Source organism: Musca autumnalis, unplaced genomic scaffold (assembly GCF_047663935.1).
Source record: "Musca autumnalis isolate F117 unplaced genomic scaffold, ASM4766393v1 scaffold_5, whole genome shotgun sequence".
NCBI classification, from domain to species: domain Eukaryota; kingdom Metazoa; phylum Arthropoda; class Insecta; order Diptera; family Muscidae; genus Musca; species Musca autumnalis.
In genome coordinates this window covers 137731663-137750851 of record NW_027412088.1, presented here as the reverse complement: position 1 = coordinate 137750851, position 19189 = coordinate 137731663, and the positions used below count along the sequence as shown (strand labels likewise).

General features: G+C 34.4%; 1 protein-coding gene across 50 annotated transcripts in view; it reads left to right on the top strand.

Annotated features, from left to right (window-relative positions):
• The window catches only part of LOC141387809 (uncharacterized), a 171534-nt gene that overhangs the window by 84243 nt on the left and 68102 nt on the right, over positions 1-19189 (top strand). For 7 of the 50 annotated variants that reach the window (XM_073958094.1, XM_073958080.1, XM_073958067.1 and 4 more), the window contains exon 1: positions 16589-16821. The exons of 29 other annotated variants lie outside the window; for them this stretch is intronic. The gene's annotated coding sequence lies outside the window, so the exon portion shown is untranslated. Of the gene's footprint in view, positions 1-16480; positions 16822-19189 lie in introns of those variants that run through there. 14 more of the 50 variants (XM_073958098.1, XM_073958087.1, XM_073958075.1 and 11 more) reach the window with 5 other exon arrangements.

The window sequence follows — 19189 nt, the reverse complement described above, 5'->3', positions numbered from 1 at the left end:
TAGAGAAGTTTAACATGGCTGAATTACTCAGAAAATGTAGCAAACATTACACTGAGGACCATTTTTGTCAGCGTTGAAAATGTTGATCCTGTCTGTAAATCAAACCCGTTCATTCAGCGTGTAAAACGAGTGTGCATACCACTGCACCAGGGTGACCCCCATAATCTATAAACTGAATTTAAAAAAACACGCTCACCTTTTCGCACTGCCACGCCGTTGAAAATAACATCCTTCTTTCCCAGACTCGAGATGATTTAACCGTTGCCCACAATTTACTCAATCATTTACCAATGTTCAGGTGGTCTAGTCACTTTTTCTGTTTTTTTTTTTTTTTTTTTTAATTTAAATTCCCTAAATATTGGACCTTCAGGGTTCGTACGAGGGGGCTCATCACGTTCATTTTCATGTACCGTGGCCTCTGCTGAGAAATTTGTTCTAATTTCGGCTATATAAACTAAAATTGTGCAGAGAGCGGTTGCAGCTGCGATGATGTCCCGTAAACATCTCTCAGCTATCCGAGGATCAGAGGAAAAGGGCGGCTCTCTGAATCAGTGATTGGTAGATAATCTTGTCAATCAGCTTTCCCATGGTTGGAATACGGCGTTCAAAGGAGAGCTCATCCAAATGAAGGGTTGTCAAGTCACGTCATATATCAGACTGGACACCACTATGGTCATGTCTACCGAACTGTGGTAATCTCTTCTTATCCTCGTAGGATCGTCTTCGTTCGCAGTGCAAAATTTGAAGCTATCAATTTGCCCGGCCAGCGCCGTACGCTCTCTGCTCTTTGCCTCGGATGGAATGCCAAAACTCAAAAGATATGTCCCACACTTTACTAACATCTCAATACATTCCATGATTCAAACTTTTTGAAATATGTCGAAAAATATGTTCGGAAAAACATAGGGTGAAAGGTGCTAGGTTTGTTGTTATTGGTAGACTGCAGCGGTGTCTCGTATTCCGACGATTCATTTCCTACATCCATTGCATCTTACCGATGTTGACATGTGTGGATGTGGTTCTGGCAAACGGAACAGATCCATGGCTCATATTTTTGTTTTCTGTTCCCGACTTGCACTAAAAGAACACGGAGCAGGCATTCCGTTATACATTGCTGCTCCAATGGTGAAAATATACACGAACACAAACACATAATAGATGTTGAGGTGACGGTCCCTGGTCGAAGATTCCTCCGAGTCAACTCTCATACACGCAGTGTGATGGAGTCACTTCTTTTGATAGTAAAAAATATAATATTGCTATTGTGGTTTTCCACAAGCGGATATTTCAGTTGATCCGTTTGAGAGTTGCCGTGCGCACTAGCCAGACAGACGGATATGAGTAAATCGACTGCAAATTGTCTGAAACAGATTTCGTCCAAACACACTTGGGGTACAAAACAATTTTTTCGATGACGGAAATTTTTGATCGTATCAAAGTGTATATAGTCTCGTTAGCATAAAGGTTGGGTATTATTATTTTTATGTCAAAACGAATGGTGATAGCGATTTCGAAGTACATTATGTCGTTCACTACCTGAAATGTGTACTTATAAACTTCCACCTCCTTTGTCACAGATTTTTTCGGAGAGGTTCTATAATACTTTTACTGAAGACTGAAATCAAAAAATACACCACAAGATGAGTCTTCCTTGAGTTCTGGACTCCATAAATTTTAGGAGTTTGAATAATTACAATAAAAATATTCTATTTCGTCTACTATGACTTTCAGCCACCTGACTTGCTGTATACAACAAATCTGAAAGGAAATAGTTTATTATTTATGCTACATGAAATCAGCAGACATACCATGAAACATACAAATCGTTGAGCAGCCTATAACATGAAATTCTTTCCAAATAAACATTAATGTTTATTGGCCTATACCAACAATCAATGAATGGGGATATGACCATTGTGTGATTTGATTTTCATCAATAAGAATTGTTATTGCAACACCTTCAATTATTTTCCATAAACATAGCTGTACTCAACGCTACTTTAGTGCATTGTTTTTCTAACATTTTCCATAGCAAAATTTCACATTTGCCAACTGGACTGTTTATGGTTTTACACATTTTTTCGTTTATATATGTAAACAATTCCGAACAATTGCAATCTTGATGTATTACAAGCATCTGTTGAAATCCCGAAACTAAACAATTTAATTTTCCCAAAAACCAAAAAGAAAAGCCAAAATAATGAAATACAAATTTCTCTTTATGTTAATTTTTGTTTGTGTCTGTGTGTGGGGCACTGATAATATCGCCTCTTTCAAAATGCTTTGAGAATTTTTCGTTCAGAAGCCTGTTTGTGGCTAAAATTAACATACATAATTTCCCTATGGTTCGTTGAGAATATGAATGTCTTCTGCCGTCTCAAAAGAAAAAAATATGAAGAGAACACACAACTACAGCAACACAATTTGCATGAAAACAAACCGTTAACAAAAAAAGACAACACCGGAAGATTGTTTCTGTTTCTGCTTGTTTTCAGTTTTCAGTGATGTTTTTAGGCCAAATCAGGTCAACTGATTGCATCATTAAAATTTGTTTCAGTTTTTTCCCTGTATTTTTCCTCTCTTTCGCTTTGTTGTTTTTTGTACGGGCCATATTTAAATATGGCTAGGCTATCTGTTGTCTGCAATTAAATTTAATTTTTCACATGAAAAAAACTAGAATAATTGTTTTAATGAGAGAATTATGAAAGTTGACTGGATATGGTGTGACTTTTGTGACGCAGAGTGCTAGTATGAAGTTGGGGTGTTATTTTTTTAATTTAATGCCGTTAAAATGATCTTTTGACCCTTAAATAGAAGCGAATTAAATATTGTTGCATACCGGTTTTACAGAACTTAACATAAATGCTTCTTATAAGTTCAAGTTTTGACGGGATTGAGCAAAACGTTTTTCATTTGTAGGGCCCTATAAAATGACTTCGAATACTCTTTGAAGGGGTTTTATAACATTTTCAACCGATGTAATGGGATAAAAAATCTTCCTAATAAGAAGCCTTAAGACAGAGGTGCACACGAGGAGCATGCTATTCTGGGTGATTGTATGGAAAAGAGAACCGAATTTTTCTAAGATTAAATAAAATAGAACATTGGTGGCGTTTATTTAATTGGGATAGCTGTTACAATTTTGATTTTTCAAAATAGTCTGGCTTAATCCCTTTTGTTGTTTTAATATTTAAAACAACAAGTTTATTAGTGGAGAAGGTTTGGCATTGTTCGCCAAGGGGTAAGGCAAGGAAGACTAGTTTCGATCCACGCCACTGGATCTCATCAGTTCCCTTTGTTTCTTGTTTGTGGATATTCTCCACCGAAGTTATTTTTCAATAACTTCTTCAACAAGGAACTTTTTATACCCAAACATCAATCGTCAGCTCGAAGTATAAACGTAAACAAAGAAAACCTTTCAATGAGAAGTTTTTATGTTTGGGTATAAAAAGTTCCTTGTTGAAGAAGTTATTGAAAAATAACTTCGGTGGAGAATATCCACAAACAAGAAACAAAGGGAACTGATGAGATCCAGTGGCGTGGATCGAAACTAGTCTTCCTTGCCTTACCCCTTGGCGAACAATGCCAAACCTTCTCCACTAATAAACTTGTTGTTTTAAATATTAAAACAACAAAAGGGATTAAGCCAGACTATTTTGAAAAATCAAAATTGTAACAGCTATCCCAATTAAATAAACGCCACCAATGTTCTATTTGAGAAACACTGGCACGGTTTTGTGTGTTGTTGGTATATAAGCTACCAAACAGCATTTGGGTATGTGCATTTGTTGAAAAATCAACGACACATACGAGTGGAAGAAGGTTTGCTTTGTTTCGTAAACACTTTCGTCAGAGTTGTGTTAGGTTACCAAAGAAAAACTTCTCATTGAAAGGTTTTCTTTGTTTACGTTTATACTTCGAGCTGACGATTGATGTTTGGGTATAAAAAGTTCCTTGTTGAAGAAGTTATTGAAAAATAACTTCGGTGGAGAATATCCACAAACAAGAAACAAAGGGAACTGATGAGATCCAGTGGCGTGGATCGAAACTAGTCTTCCTTGCCTTACCCCTTGGCGAACAATGCCAAACCTTCTCCACTAATAAACTTGTTGTTTTAAATATTAAAACAACAAAAGGGATTAAGCCAGACTATTTTGAAAAATCAAAATTAAATAAAATATATTAAGTTTCGGTTTTATTAGTTTTTTTCATTGTTAAATGTGTTAAAAGGTGTAATTTTAATTAAAAACAAAAATTTTAATAAATATCAAAGCAGATAATGTGTACATCCACGTGCATGATAATCCGTTGCCTTTTCAACAACGACTAAACGACTGAGCGTAAGTGTTCGTGAGAATTGTGATCGCCGTTTTCGTAAAGACGCGTTCACGTCTGCCTTAAGGCACGCCTGTTTATTCCATAAAATATTAGGTAGCATTTTTCGCACATTTGTCCTTTATGCAGAACATAAAAAAGATTTTGAAACGCACTGATCTTTTTCTTTGTTGCCCCCAAAGTTTAAATACCACGTTTTAATTTTGCAGCGTTGCAAAATTTGACACTTTTGGCTGTCGGAGGCGACTTATAACAGGTATGTGACTACCAGTACTTCTTCTGACTACAAGTACTTCCAGCCGTATCTGCATTGGACTCGCAAATAACAAGATTGCTCAACGATGGCATTGTTTGCTCAATTGCATTCATCTCTAATTTCTCATATACTTCGATATAGGCTAGGTAGAGACGTCGGTTTCTGTCACTCACAGGAACGTTGGTTCTCTGTTCATAAATGTACCTAGTACTTTGTACGAGTATCAGTAATTATGGTTGTATCAGTTTGTCATTACAATAGTCGTATCATATTGTCATCTGCCGAGCTCCCGAACCCCTTAATATCATCGCCAATCAAGAAATCAACACGTTTCCGATTATTACTAAATCGTGGAATCAACCAACTTCTTCACTCCCGATCATCAACAAATATTGTCATCGACCAACATCTTCATTACCGATTTTCATCAATCGACCTCGTCGCTCCCGAACACCATAGGCCAGTTCCTCCACCTCTAGCAAAAAGGAAAGAAGTGACAACATCGCATTTCATCTCATTTGGCCTCTAAAAGGGAGAAACCCTAGACTTAAGGGTCGTCACAACTGGACTTTACATTTTAACCCAAGCCGAACAAACCGAATTAGTCCGATTTTGCGCATCGTAATATTTCTTTCATACAATATATATAGTAATATTTCTTTTTTTGTTATTGTTTGGATTTTACGTTCAGATTTATAGCGTTCTGACTAACTTAAAGTTAAAAGTGATCATTAGGTTTCAGTTAAGCTAACAAGGGTATATAGACTTTCATACGGGCAAAATGTGCCTCATCGGAATAATGGTTTTAGATCCCAAGTATGTTTGGACGAAATCCGTTTCAGACAATTTGGAGTCGATTTGGCAATGTCCGTCCGTTTGTCTGGCTGGTGCGCACGATAACTCTCGAACGGATGAACCGATTTGGTCCAAAGTTTGGCCTTCGGAATATTTCGTCCAAAAAAATGTCCGTAAATTTGTGCGCACGATCACTCTAAACTTAGCTTAAGTTCGAAGACAAGCCATTCCTCCAGGTACCTCCCCCACCAAAGTTCAGAAATGTTCGGAAAAATTGAAGGGAGTAACCGATTTGGTCCATACTTTACACATTCTAATATATCTACCAGATATAGATGTGGTTTGAATATGAACTATATTTGTTAACTACTTCGGGTAACTCCCACAAAAAATTTCGGATAAGTTTACTTTAAGACCTGCTCTCAGAACACTTTGATTTTTGTTGAAGCAACTTGCATTTGCTGCTTCAAATGCGATGGAAAAAGTTTTTTTTTCAGGGGCAAGTCCATACTTCTTCAGAAAACAGCCCGAAACCCTCTATGTCACCATACGTAGTGGCTGGAGAGCACAAAAACTCTCGAACTGATCAACCGATTTGGTCCAAAATTTGGCCTTCGTCATATTTTGTCCAAACTTAGTTTCAGTTCGAAGATGGGCAATACCGGTTCCCAACTTCCGGTGCTTCCCCCCAATATTTAAAATTGTCTCTAAAATGGTATTCACAATATCTCTTGAACGGAACAACCAATTTACTTTCAAAAATGGCCCATAATCCTAATCCACACTTTTGTTGGTTCATACGCCAATAATTTTGAAACCCCCCTAAACTCATAAGTTTTTGAGAAAAAATGTGTCAATTTATATAGGCTGTTGGTATACCTCTATCAGCAATGCTGACTGATACTTTTTTACTTGTTTAATGTGAAAATTATACATTTAATGCCTCCAAAATTTTTTTTGTGTTTTCAAATCCATCCAATAGTAAAAGTAAACATATAATAATGGCCCATAGACTATGTCGGGTACCCCCTCACAAAAGTACAGTTTAATGACAAGTCTTGGATCCTTTTGATCCTGGTGACTGACATAAGTCGAAACCGTGCACATCGTAATATTTGTCTCAAACTTAGATTAAGTTCGACGATGGAGAATATTGGACTACTTCCTTCCGGTACCTTCCCAACAGAAATTCAAAATTTTCGTTTTAGTGCAGTTTAACGGCTGTTTCAGAGTTGTTTTGGAACCTTTATCGAAGGTAGCTAGTCCTTGTGATTCTGATTAAAACGATATATTTTTTCATTTGCTAGTCCGTGCTTCTCGACATAATGACCCAAAAGCTCTGAAAAATCTTAGGGTAAACAACTAAAATTATTCGTAGGCACCATACTTATCGTAAAAAATCCCAAAATTAGATTCAGAACCAATATAGACAGTATCGGTCCATACCTGCAAGACCCCTTCCGCAAACGTTGTCGAATCCAGTTGAGATTTTAGTAATCGTTGTGATCATTACAACATTATACATTATATGTGCTTTGCTGCTTTGCTAGAGCCAATACTTCCAGAGATATGGGCCATGAAGTGTCCCAATATTTAGAGCCACACACTCTCGCAGTAATGTTTAGTATTCTTTGGGGTATTTGTTACAAAACAATAATTTGATTCTTCATACTTTTTCCGAAAATGCCCAAAAATCCTTGCACTCTTCAAATATAAGAAGGATTGTGTTTTTTTGTTTGGTATAGACTGGTTTTATTGGGTCTATAAGTGGAATAAGTAGGCCCACCGCCTCCTATCCTACAAACGCCTAAATATTTACGCTGAGATCTTCCAAAACATCATTTGTCACCTTATTGTTTATTTGCGTAGTATGTCGGCAATGCTAAATGATTTCTTTTTACTTTTTTATTATTAGTTTAAGTGTACCATGGGTCGCATGAATACTGACGCTCCGTATACGACCTAATGACTTCACAAGGAATTTTTTCCTGTCGTGTTAAATTATTCCAAATTTTAATTTTGAATGCATAATTGTTTCAATCATAGACTAGATGTGTGCCATTGTTGTGGAAGTGTATGACCCAGAGAGGAGCATGTGATGGTCAGATAGTATTTAGGGATCAAATCTTTTTGTGCTCTTTAGGTTCTCCTCATACATACATATATTAGAGCAAGGTAGAACATCTCACATTTATGTACATGTAACATGTGGTTTCTTCGTTGTAATGACGAATATTTCAGCTTAAGCTTTCACTTAAAATTAAAAAAACATGACAGTATGACGGTGAATGATATAACACGGTCCAAACAAAGCCCCTGCTTTATTCTTTTCGACAATATGTTTTGTTGGGTGAACGAAAATTCTTAACGAATTCCCGATAATTCATTATAGATTCACTTTGGAAACTTCCAATACGCCTCTCGTCAACTACGAAAATGCAATTTATTTTTTTAATTAGGGATCTGTTCATAGTGCATACAAAGGCTGTGGGTATTTAGCTTTCAACAAAGCCAATCGATTCTTATGGAAGTAGGTTACATATGAATTCACTTCAAAATCTGTCTTCATCACAGCTTATAAAATCCTACTAATGTTGTTGAGGTTGTTTTGACTCGGAAAGGTAAACTACTTCTAAACTTCAGATATCAGACTAGGAGGATTTCAGCAAAATATTTAATTTCATCAAATATTTAAGTTGTTTACCATATTCATATTTGTATTTGCCATATAGATATTGGGATGAATGTCGTTCTGGACATTATCCATATTCATTTCACCAACTACACAATTTCGGCTTTTAATAAAGTAAAAAAATCGTTTTCGGTGTTGAAGAAGTTTTAATCAAACTACCCCAATCTCCATATGAGAATTCACAGTCAAATCTGAAAAGAGAAAAATCTGTTGAATACCAGGGAAATATTTGCTATAATTAGATACGTCTTTTTAATTTAAATATGCTTAAAACTTAAAAGTTCAAATCAATTCTTTTCAAATTACTGGCCGCCTATCCTAATCAATTGTAACCCTCTAAGAAATTTGATCTTTCAATTCCACAATTATGCGATATTTCATAACAAATATTGCAATGAAATGCAAAACCATATTACGGATGCAAAAATCACTGAAATTAAATACTTACTTCGCATATATCGACTGCTGGAGATGCTTGGAAATGCGTGGCGTAAAAACCAAAACAAGCGAGCAATCAATTGATGGATGACCAAATCAATAAGTAACCACACAATGCAACATATGTGCAAATAAATAAAATTGAATATTGTATTTGAACAAGTAATTACACCATAGCTATGCAATTTTTTGAAAATAAAAGAAGAAAAAGGGAGATAAAAACCACAGTAAATTAAAAATTTCTAATGGGAAAAATTCATCACACCATATCTCCAAAGTTCGACTTATGGCGGATCTGCCCTTTGGGGTTCTGAATGTACTTATCAAGGGCTTTCACCCCCAAAAGGAATTTTCCACCCCCAGACGTCGAGCTCCATTTTGTTGCATAGTGTAATAAACAAACCAAGTAAGGTTTACATTTCATTTATTACACTTTCTCAATTCAATATTCAAAATATAAAATATTTTTAATATTAAATTGAAATGTGTATGATGTCTTTTTAGTTGAATTTAAATACTGTAACTAGTAGCATTTTTCTTTGCTTTTGTTTTGATTTTTAAATAATTTCATGTGCCACGAATTGGGTTTGTTTGTTCGTTGTTAGTTTTTTTTTTCTTCTCTTTAATGCGTTATACAAAATGTGGTGGCACGCAAGCTGCCTATCTGTCCAAGCATGCGAACAAAAAACATATTGGCATACATTCTATTACATCAAATGTCAATGTCCGTTTGAATATGAAATTTGCATTTCAATTTGTTGTGCAGACGTTTAAAGAAAAGCAAGTGAACATCAGTTTTGAATTTTAAATAGCTAAAACATATGGAATGTTTTAAATTTAAATTTTAAACTTTTAAGACAATCTGTGTTACAAAAATGGAGGAAAAAGTCAAAATTTAAGCAAATGCTCTATAATTGGGTCTGCTTGGGAATTTTTATAACCTCAGCCATAATGGTTTTGTCCAAACTTAGATCAAGTCCGAAGATGGACCATTCCGGTCCATATCGAAAAAACCGATTTAGTCCAAACTTTGTACATCGTAATATTTCTTCCAGACATAAATCAGGATCGCATATCTTTCCTCTTTATCAGACATCTTATACAAAAAATTTGAAAAATTTTAGCAAAAGTGCAGATTAGGACCAGCTGTCTGTCGGATAGTTTTGAAATTTATGCAATAGTTTGTCTTCGCGGCCCTTTTTACGACATTACAATTTTTCGGGATAAAATGCAATACTTCCTGAGATAATTGCCTAAAAACATAAAAACCCCTGTCGGACTAAAGCAGCATGACCATTCAGCACGATAACTTACGAACTAAGTATTCCATTTGGCCAAAACTTTACACATTGAAAATGTCTTCTAAAGATAAATCAAGTTCCAAGAAAGGTACCTTCGGGTACCTCCCTCACAAAAGTTCAAAAATTTCGCTTAAGTACAGCATAAGGGCTGTTTGAGAATCGTTTTGAAATTTGTACCGCAGGTATTCCTTGTGGTCCTGTTTACAACGATATAATGTGTTTCGTGGGCAAGTCCAAGCTTTCACACATAATGGTCCAAGAGCTCTAAAAACCCATACAAAGGTGAAATACCTTCTACAATGATATACATTTTTTCGTCATGAACCCCAAAAGCTGTACTCAACCGGGAGCATAAATATTGACCTCACGTAATAATTCATTCATTCATCAATTTTCCCAAGTTGAAATAACTTTTTTGTTTAACATAAAAAACTAACGATTTTAACTAATTATTTTTCGTTTGCAAAGTGTTAAAAGCTGTTGTTGCAGCCAGCTGAACAATGTCTTGACGGGCGGTCGCATCGGCCAAAATGTTTTCTATCACTCAAAACAACAAAAGGCCGTGTCTTTACATTTGTAGGAATTTGGCATTTGATTATAAAGAGTCAACAGGGAACAAGACATTGCTACTAAGTATATATTACATTCGAACCTACATATATATGAACATGCACCACTACTTACACATACACAAATCTACATTCATACTCATCTATGAGTGTTTAGAATAATCAGCAGATCTATTTTCTTTCTGCTTTTTCCCATTAGTTTTTAATTCTAAAAAACCCCGCAAGCAATTACAAATCAAATAGTTTCAATTGAAATTGAAGTGAAAAACAAATCAGAAAAAGCAATAAGAAAAGATACAGAAACTTGACAACAAAGTTGGTCAAATGACGTCAGTGATGAGGTATTCTTGCTAAAGCTGTGCTGCAGATGATACGGATGCTCTGTAGTTGATGTTCTATGAATGATTTTTACATTTGTACATACATATATACGTGATGCAATCCAAACAAGCTGTTGCCAACAAACAACAACTACTCAATCTTGCCACACGTCGTAACGCATTGGAGCCAAAAGAAAAACAAACAAAAGAAAGAACTTGGCTAAAATACAATGTAATGCATAATCATAAATAACAAAAAATAGAAAAATGCATAAAAATTATAATTTAATTTATTTTTAACGTGGGCATAAAATCTTATTACAAATTCAAATTATCTCCAATTTGTTTATTTTTTTAGGAATATTTTGCAATATTTATTCCAACATATGTTAGTATAGTATAAGTTCATGAGAACGAACAAACCTCATTCAACATAAAACATAATTGTGGTAGTCTCTTGTTGCTGAGTTGCTTAAATAAACATTGCTAGCATAACGTCATATTTCTTGTTGTTAATTCATCTCTTGGAGGCGGCGCACTGAGTATGTCATGTTCTCACTTGTGCCACAAGCTATCGTTGGCGTTCAAATGTATTATTTGCCGGCGTCAGAAAGGAAATGGGAGCGGAAACTTGCAGTTAGATGAAATATGTTGTATATGCTGTTACGAAAAAAAACAGATGATCTGATCAGAACATCTGATCTGTAGTGGGATTCTCTAACGCATTTTTTGGTAATCGACAACAATTGGTAAAATTAAAATTTTTATAACTTCGTTAATTAACGAAGATTGTCGGTAAGGTAGCAACCAAAATAAGTATTACCGATAGCAACGGTGTTGTCAACTTTCATTTGAACTTTTCATTCATAATTTTGCGTTTTTATTTTACCGATTTTTGTCGGTAACCAAAAACCGCCTTAGAGAATCCCACTACTGATAATGTATAAAGAAAAACCAAATGCCATTTATTATATAGCATTCTTCAGAATTTGTAGTTCAACCAACAAAAAATACTATGGTAAAGAATTAAGCAGGGCTATAATCGGGTCAGAACCAAACATTGTATACCATTCACAACTACCACATACGTACCCTTAAACTATCCATTTATTTTAATAATATATAATATAAATACAAATTTCTTTTCTTTGGAGACTTTTTTTAATTTTGTAGAACATATTAATACGACCACACTTTAAAGGCAGACGTTTTAAACAATTTTGGAACAGGGGCCAAAAAGACCTCTCTAATGAGGGTTAACATTTTTAACAAAAATATTCCTCGCACTCTTGTCTGTAAAGTTGCTAAAGACTCTATATATCTAAGGATTTCAAGATATCTTAAATGGAATATTTCGAAAAAAATAGAAATGGGCGGAACTTGCCTCGCCTACTGAGATTACTTCCCGATATAAACTATAAAACGCCGATAAACGTGTCTCACATTTTTAGTTCTACTTTCATAATTTACTCGGGTTTTAAATCATTTTGAAAAAAAAAAAATAATTTTAATTTAAAAAATAAATAAGGCCGAGCCAATTCGAACTAGGTTGCCCTTTCTTCTTTCTTCTTTATTCTTTTATGTTTGTTAGAAATGAAGCAGGAAAGCAAGGCAACAAGGCGAGGCAGCTTATGTACCCAGGCCTTTATAGCGGAGTCCATTTTATAGTGATATTTGAATTGATTATCATTCGAGTTGTTATGAGAGGTACAATGAAAACAAGTAAAAAAGTATCAGTAGGCTTCGCCGACAGAGGTATACCCTCAGCCTGTGTATATTGAAACAACTTTTTTCCAAAATCCGTAGGTATTTAGGGGGTTTCAAAGATTTTGATAGGGATTAAAGATCAGAAGTTTTGCTCAAGAAGTATGGAAATGGCCCCTAAAAAACTTTTGCCGTCGTAATTGAGGCAGCGAATGCAAGTTGCTTTAACAAAAATCAAAGTGATTCGATGTCAGGTCTTAAAGTGAACTTATCCGAAATTTTGTGCGAGAGGTACCGGATGGAGTGGACAAATATAGTCCATATTCGAACCTGATCTATATCTGGTAGATATATTAGGATGTGTAAAGTATGGACCAAATCGGCCACTCTCTTCATGAGTTATCGTGCGCATAATTTTTCCGAAATTTTTTTGAACTTTTGTGGGGGAGGTACTTGAAGCAGTAGACCGGTATGGCTTATCTTCGAACTTAAACTATGTTTGGACAAAATATTACTAAGGCCAAATTTTGAACCGAATCGGCAGATCCGTTCAAGAGTTATCTTGCGCTCCAAACACTATACACGGTGTAATAGGGGTTTTTTGTAACTTTCAGGCTATTTTCTCAGGAAGAATGGATAAAACTTGTACTGTCGCATGGAGGGCAGTAAATACATGTCGCTAAAGCAAAAATCAAAGCGATTCGAGAGATAGCCCTAAACTGAATTTTTCCGAAATTTTGGGTGGGAGGTACCCGAAGGAGTGGACCGATTGAGTCTATATTAAAACCTTATCTAAGTCTAGTACACATTTCACAATAGGCAAAGTTTGGACCAAATCGGTTACTCCTTCAAGAGTTATCGTTCGCACAAATTTTTCCAACTTTTGTGGTGGAGGTACCAGAAGGAGTGGAACGATATAGCCCATCTTCGAACTTAAAATAAGTTTGGGCAAAATATTACGAAAGACAAAATTTGAACCGAATCGTTTCATCCGTTCGAGAGTTATCGTGCGCTCCAGCCAGCCAGACAGACAGACGGACGGACATTGCTCAATCGACTCCAAATTGTCTGAAACACATTTCGTCCAAACATACTTGGGGTCTAAAACCATTATTTCGATGAGGCACATTTTGCCCGTATGAAAGTGTATAATTAGGAGTCTACCGAAGTCCCAAACATTCATCCATTATGCTACGTTTCAAAACAAATATTTCCATGTGAAGCCCTTATGTCGTATACGTAGCGGCAGTATTCATACGATGTATAGTACCCACCTACATGTTTGTATTCATAAATTGATTTGATTGATTATTATTTTAACAAGGCACATAGGTTTCAATCAGGACATTTTTGGCCAAAACCCTTTTTTTGATGTTTCGAAATTTTAACTTTTTTTGCACAGAATAATAAAAAACACATCAAGTCATCTGAAAATAATTAGTTTTTGTAAATAACGTTAGTATTTGTTGATTGGCGCAGTACCAAATTGATACTTTTTTATGTAAAAATAAAACAGACTTTGTGCTGTAAAATATACAATTTTGTTGTACTGCGTCGCTGCATAAATGTACAGAAGTGAAACAAAAGTTATTATGAATCGGGAAGCTGTTAATGAGTGCTTTCATAATATTTACAAAAAGAACGATGAAATATGTAAAATTAGCGTAATAAAATCAATGTTTTTATATATATTAAAAATTATTTTTACAAATATTTTTTAAATATACTTAAACTTTTAAAAAAATTTCCAAATATGTCCACCCACAAATCGAATTTGAAAGATAGCAGGGGGTTTGTACTAATAAATTCAGAAGTCAAATCGTGCTCAAATTTGCCACAGTTAAAATAAAGTGGATTTTTCTATTTAAAGATGGGAGAATTTTTTGTAAATACCTGTTGTGACTGTACGTAGTATCCAATTGAAATAGAACGGTAATACCCACATCTATCAACCGATTTTCCTTCAAATTCATATTTAAGGATTTCAGAGTGTAGAAAACAAGTATGTATAATTTTTTGAAAATAGGTCAATTTTTTGTCATTGCCCCCACATAAAAGTACCGTCCGATTTTAGATATTTTGTGGATTTTAGCGACACTTTATGACCGATTCGGCTGAAATTTGGTATTTTGACCTCTTGGAAGATATGAATCCTTCGTACCAAAAATTATTAACATTGGTCAATGTTTTGGTTTAGACCCCACACAACGGAACAACAAATGTTGGCAGTTTTTGGTCATTTTGGTCTGTAAGACGTAAGAACTGCTGTTTGTACACATTTATTATAAATAATAATTAATTTCAATACAAAATGGACGTTGAAATAGTTTTGGCCAGAAAATTAGGATTTGGGACCATTGTGCTTTGGTAAAATCGGATACTCATTTTGTAAGAAATTGTGTTCATCAGTCATTTTAGTTGATTCCTGCAGGAAGAATGGACTTGCCCCTGAAAACAATTGAAATTTTGTGTAGGAGGTATTCGAGTTTGATCTATGTTTGGGAGAAATATGTAATACGAGAAAATATGTTGGACCATAAGATTTATCGTGCGAACCATTTTAGGAAAATGTTGAACTTTAAAAGAGGCACTGGTAGTTGGGGACCGATTGGGCCCATTTTCAAACTTGAACTAAGTATTATTAAAATATTACGAGGCCACATTTCGGACGTTACATCCGATAGAGGGACGGACAGGTCTAATTCGACTTCAAAGAAACAGATTTCGCCGAAACATACTTAAGGTATACACTGTAAATGTATTCAAAATATTGGCAACTTATGACAGCGCGTTAGTTAGTAAGTACACCCGAGCCTATGTGTAAATTGCCGAAGAACTTCGTAACTTCTAAAACGATTATTTCGGTAAGGTACATTTTTTATTGTTTTAAAGTGCATATTTCCCCTTCGGGAAATAAATTTTTGAAATAAAAAAAATTTTGCAAAGCAAACCGTTGGTGGATAGCTATAATCATAATCAGGCGAAACGACTACTCACTACTGTAGACTATACAAATATGTAGATAGATCGAGACAATTGACCACTTACTATGCCGCTGAAAATACCACCCAACCTTTTGCGTAACTGAGGCAAAAAATCAGCTTTCCTTGCCAAAGGTCTGAAATGGCTGCAAAGAGAAGGATTTAGCGCACCACGCTACAAGGCAAGCTATTGAAACACCATTTTCATCTCTTCCTAAAACATTTAATCCCTCTAACCTTTCCTTCAAATGTCACAGAGTGAAGTAGCTGTCATTTACGGCAGCGGCGCTTGATGAGGATGATATACTTTTGAGCTTACATTCGCTTCAGGTGATTACAGAAAATCTATATATAATCAATCAGTATATGTTGGCTGTCTGTGACGGTCCTGAGATTAGGAGAAGCTTCATAGACGTCCGAGCTCTATAATTTCTCACTAAAAATAGGTGGAGCGCTAAAAAATCTTAAATGTATCTCGGCGCTTCTATAGAAATCTGTTTAAATCGGAGGATCATTAGGAACAAAGGTTAAGATTGTAGTGGAACGACTTCTAAAGGATCACTATAAAGGCTTGATAAGTCCACCGTTAGCTTTATGGAAATTCAATTACACAGTGTGTAATTTTTTTAATTCGAAAGCAGTGTTAAGCGTATTTTCTCCCAAAGTCATGCACTTTTGCTTTTATAAGCCACGAAAGATATGGGGCATTAATGTCAAAAGAAATAATTTTTAAGGTTCATATCTCGAATTGGCTACAATAATTTGTTTAACATTTATGAGATGGATGAGGACTTTTTTTAACTTTTCAAGAAAATTTTGCTTTGTGGGAGTTTTTCATACTTGACACTATTTTTATGATTTTTTTTTTTTTTTTTTTTTTTTTTTTTTTTTGACCGGACTAGGTTAAAATTTTCGTTAAATCCTTTAAAAATCCCCTATCACTAAGAGAAAAACTGCACCTATGTTTTTGTTGGTTTGGTAACAGGTGTTAGTTAACATTAATTTCAAACTTCTATGTATCACAAATTTAATCGCCGCCAAATAGCTTTCTTTTGCCTATGAACTTTGAAAGCTTTTTTTCCTGCTCTCATTGTTTGCTATGCACGATCACCATCTCGGCGCAACTTTTTTTTCGGTGTCTGTGTCTCGCCATGCTCTCTCATTGACCAAAATCTGTACGATATTCAAAAGAATATTTCAGTTTCTTTTTGGGGTTTGAAAGTGAAAAATTTTCATTTTCCGATAAACGCGCTTCGGTTTTATTTTTTTCGTTTGTTCTTCCTATATTTTTCGGTTTGCAGTTTTAGTTCGAAACGATTTTGAGTTTTTAGTTTCCTTTTAAGAAATTAATTTTTAATTTTTGTATTAATTTTTGCCGCAATTTACATAATTATAAAAATATACAAGAAATAAGTGGAGAAATATCTGAAGTGAGTTTTGTTTTTAGAACACAAGTGTCACAAATCTATCAAATAAAAAATTAATAAAAGTCTTTAAAATAGAATATGTGATAGAATATTGAAAATGAAAATATCGGTCACTGGGAAATTTTCAACGGAAATATAATTTGGAAAATTTGTTCATATTTGAAACAAGAAAAAATGAAAAGAAAAACGAATCTAAAAATAACCTACAAAATTTTGTCGAAGAAAAAAGCAAAACATGCAGAACGAAAAAGTGAAAATGTGAACAAAAAAACGAATGTCTAGCACGGTGGTGATATTATTGTTTGGTGGGGATTTTCTTTTTTCTTTGTGGTGGGGATATCTTCGTCTCATCTGTTCCATCTGTTTGTGTATTTTATAAAACAACAAGAAAACATTCAACAAACATAATTGTGTATTATTTTACTTATTCTTCTTGTTTTTCATTTACTTGCCATTTTTCAAGATCCCAGATGTGTTCTTTCCGATCTTTTTTTCTTTTCTGTGCAAAAACAAAATATGTAAACATTTTATTTTATAATATCTGCGCAACCACAGACACTTTCTGCTAAACAAATAATTTACATTAAATTTAAATTTATTGCATTATTTATTCAATGGATATTGTAAATTTACATTGTTTTTGTTATCTTGGCATTTGTTTTAAATGCGTTCGGGTTCTCCAGCGGTGTATAAATTTAAAAGGTGGTAAATTTTGAATTTATATCCAGCGCTCTGTGTAATATCGAGTTGTTTATTTTTTGGAACATTTGTTTAGAAAAGAAATAATTTTTGTTTTCTCTGAAGTGATTTATTTCAGAAGCACTCATTAATCGTGTATTCTTCGGCTGCAATTGTTTACGTTTTATATTGCAAAACGTTTTAAAAAAATATTACCAAAACATATTTTTCTTTAATTTTTCAAAAAAATGTTCATAAAATAATTTTCATATGTGGTAAGTTTCAATGAAAATGCCATAAGAGCTCAACTCGAAAGATAATTAATTCAAATATCACGATAAAATGACCTTCGCCTTAATAAGGAAAAAATAAAATAATTTCAGCATGAACTAGACTGGGATTTGAACCTCATCGTCCTAAGCCACCACCAACTTGTCAGAACTTCCGATAACAAATATTGATGACAAATCTTCTGATATAGAACGGTATTGTTCTTGAGAGGATTTTTGAAACGAAAATCTTGCACGGACAAACAGAAAAAACTTTCAAATGGAAGGGATTAATTATTTTGCCCGTGATTATTTTGCAATAAGCAATAATTTCACAGGTGTGCGGAATTCAAACAATTTTTAGACTTATAGCTACATTTATCTAATTATATCACATTTCATGTTGAATTGAATTCTGTGCCCAATTTCAAAGCTCTGTTTGAAGTAGTGCAAATTTAAACAGATGCGACTGTCTGTACTTATATATCGGGGACGAAATCGTTATAAGTATGACAATTGTAAAATTTAAACCAAAAAATAGGTTTTTTTAATTTACGCACAAAAATGTCTACCTTGTGAGTGGATTGTTCTAATCCTATGAAGGTTATATTCTCGAGTTTTTCAAGCAAACATGCGAAGTCATGAGTACTACAATCAATCACACAATAGCTTTTAGACAAATCTGGATTAGAGCAAAAATTCAAAAACCACCTATTTTTTGCTTCTAGATGTCAGCTTCCTTTTGACGCGGTTGAAGTGAAAATTAAAAAAAAAAACAACAGTAAGGAAATCACCAAAGTCGGGCGAAGTTGACTATATGATACCTTACACTACCACGATTTCAATATAATTTGGCGATTTTTTTTCTAGACCAAATTGCGTTGCATTTTCCAAATATCATAAAAATATCTGTATAATGTTGTGTTTAGTGCGTCAAATACACGAAATCGGCCGAAAATATATGTGAAAGATGAACCGAATTATTGTTTGGTGCACCAAATACATGAAATCGGGCGAAAATATATAAGGGATCTATAGGGCACACTTATTTCTAGTTTGAATTCGGTGACATTTTCCAAATATCATCAAAATTGGACAGAATTTGGGTGTTTGGAGCACCAAATGCATGAAATCGGTTAAAAACATATAAATATGGGACCTATATCCAAATTTGAAACTATTTCAGTATAAATTGGAATACTTATTTCTAGTTCAAATCCGGTGACATTTTCCAAATTCGAACAATGTTGGATATAATTTGGGTATTTGGTGCACCAATTATCTCAAAGCGGGTGAAAATATATATGGAAGCTATATCAAATCTGAACCGATTTTCACCAAAAGCAATAGCGTTCTTCCTATGGCTAAAAAACGATCTTCCCTAATTTTCAGCTAAATCGGACAATAAATGCGACGTGTACTTT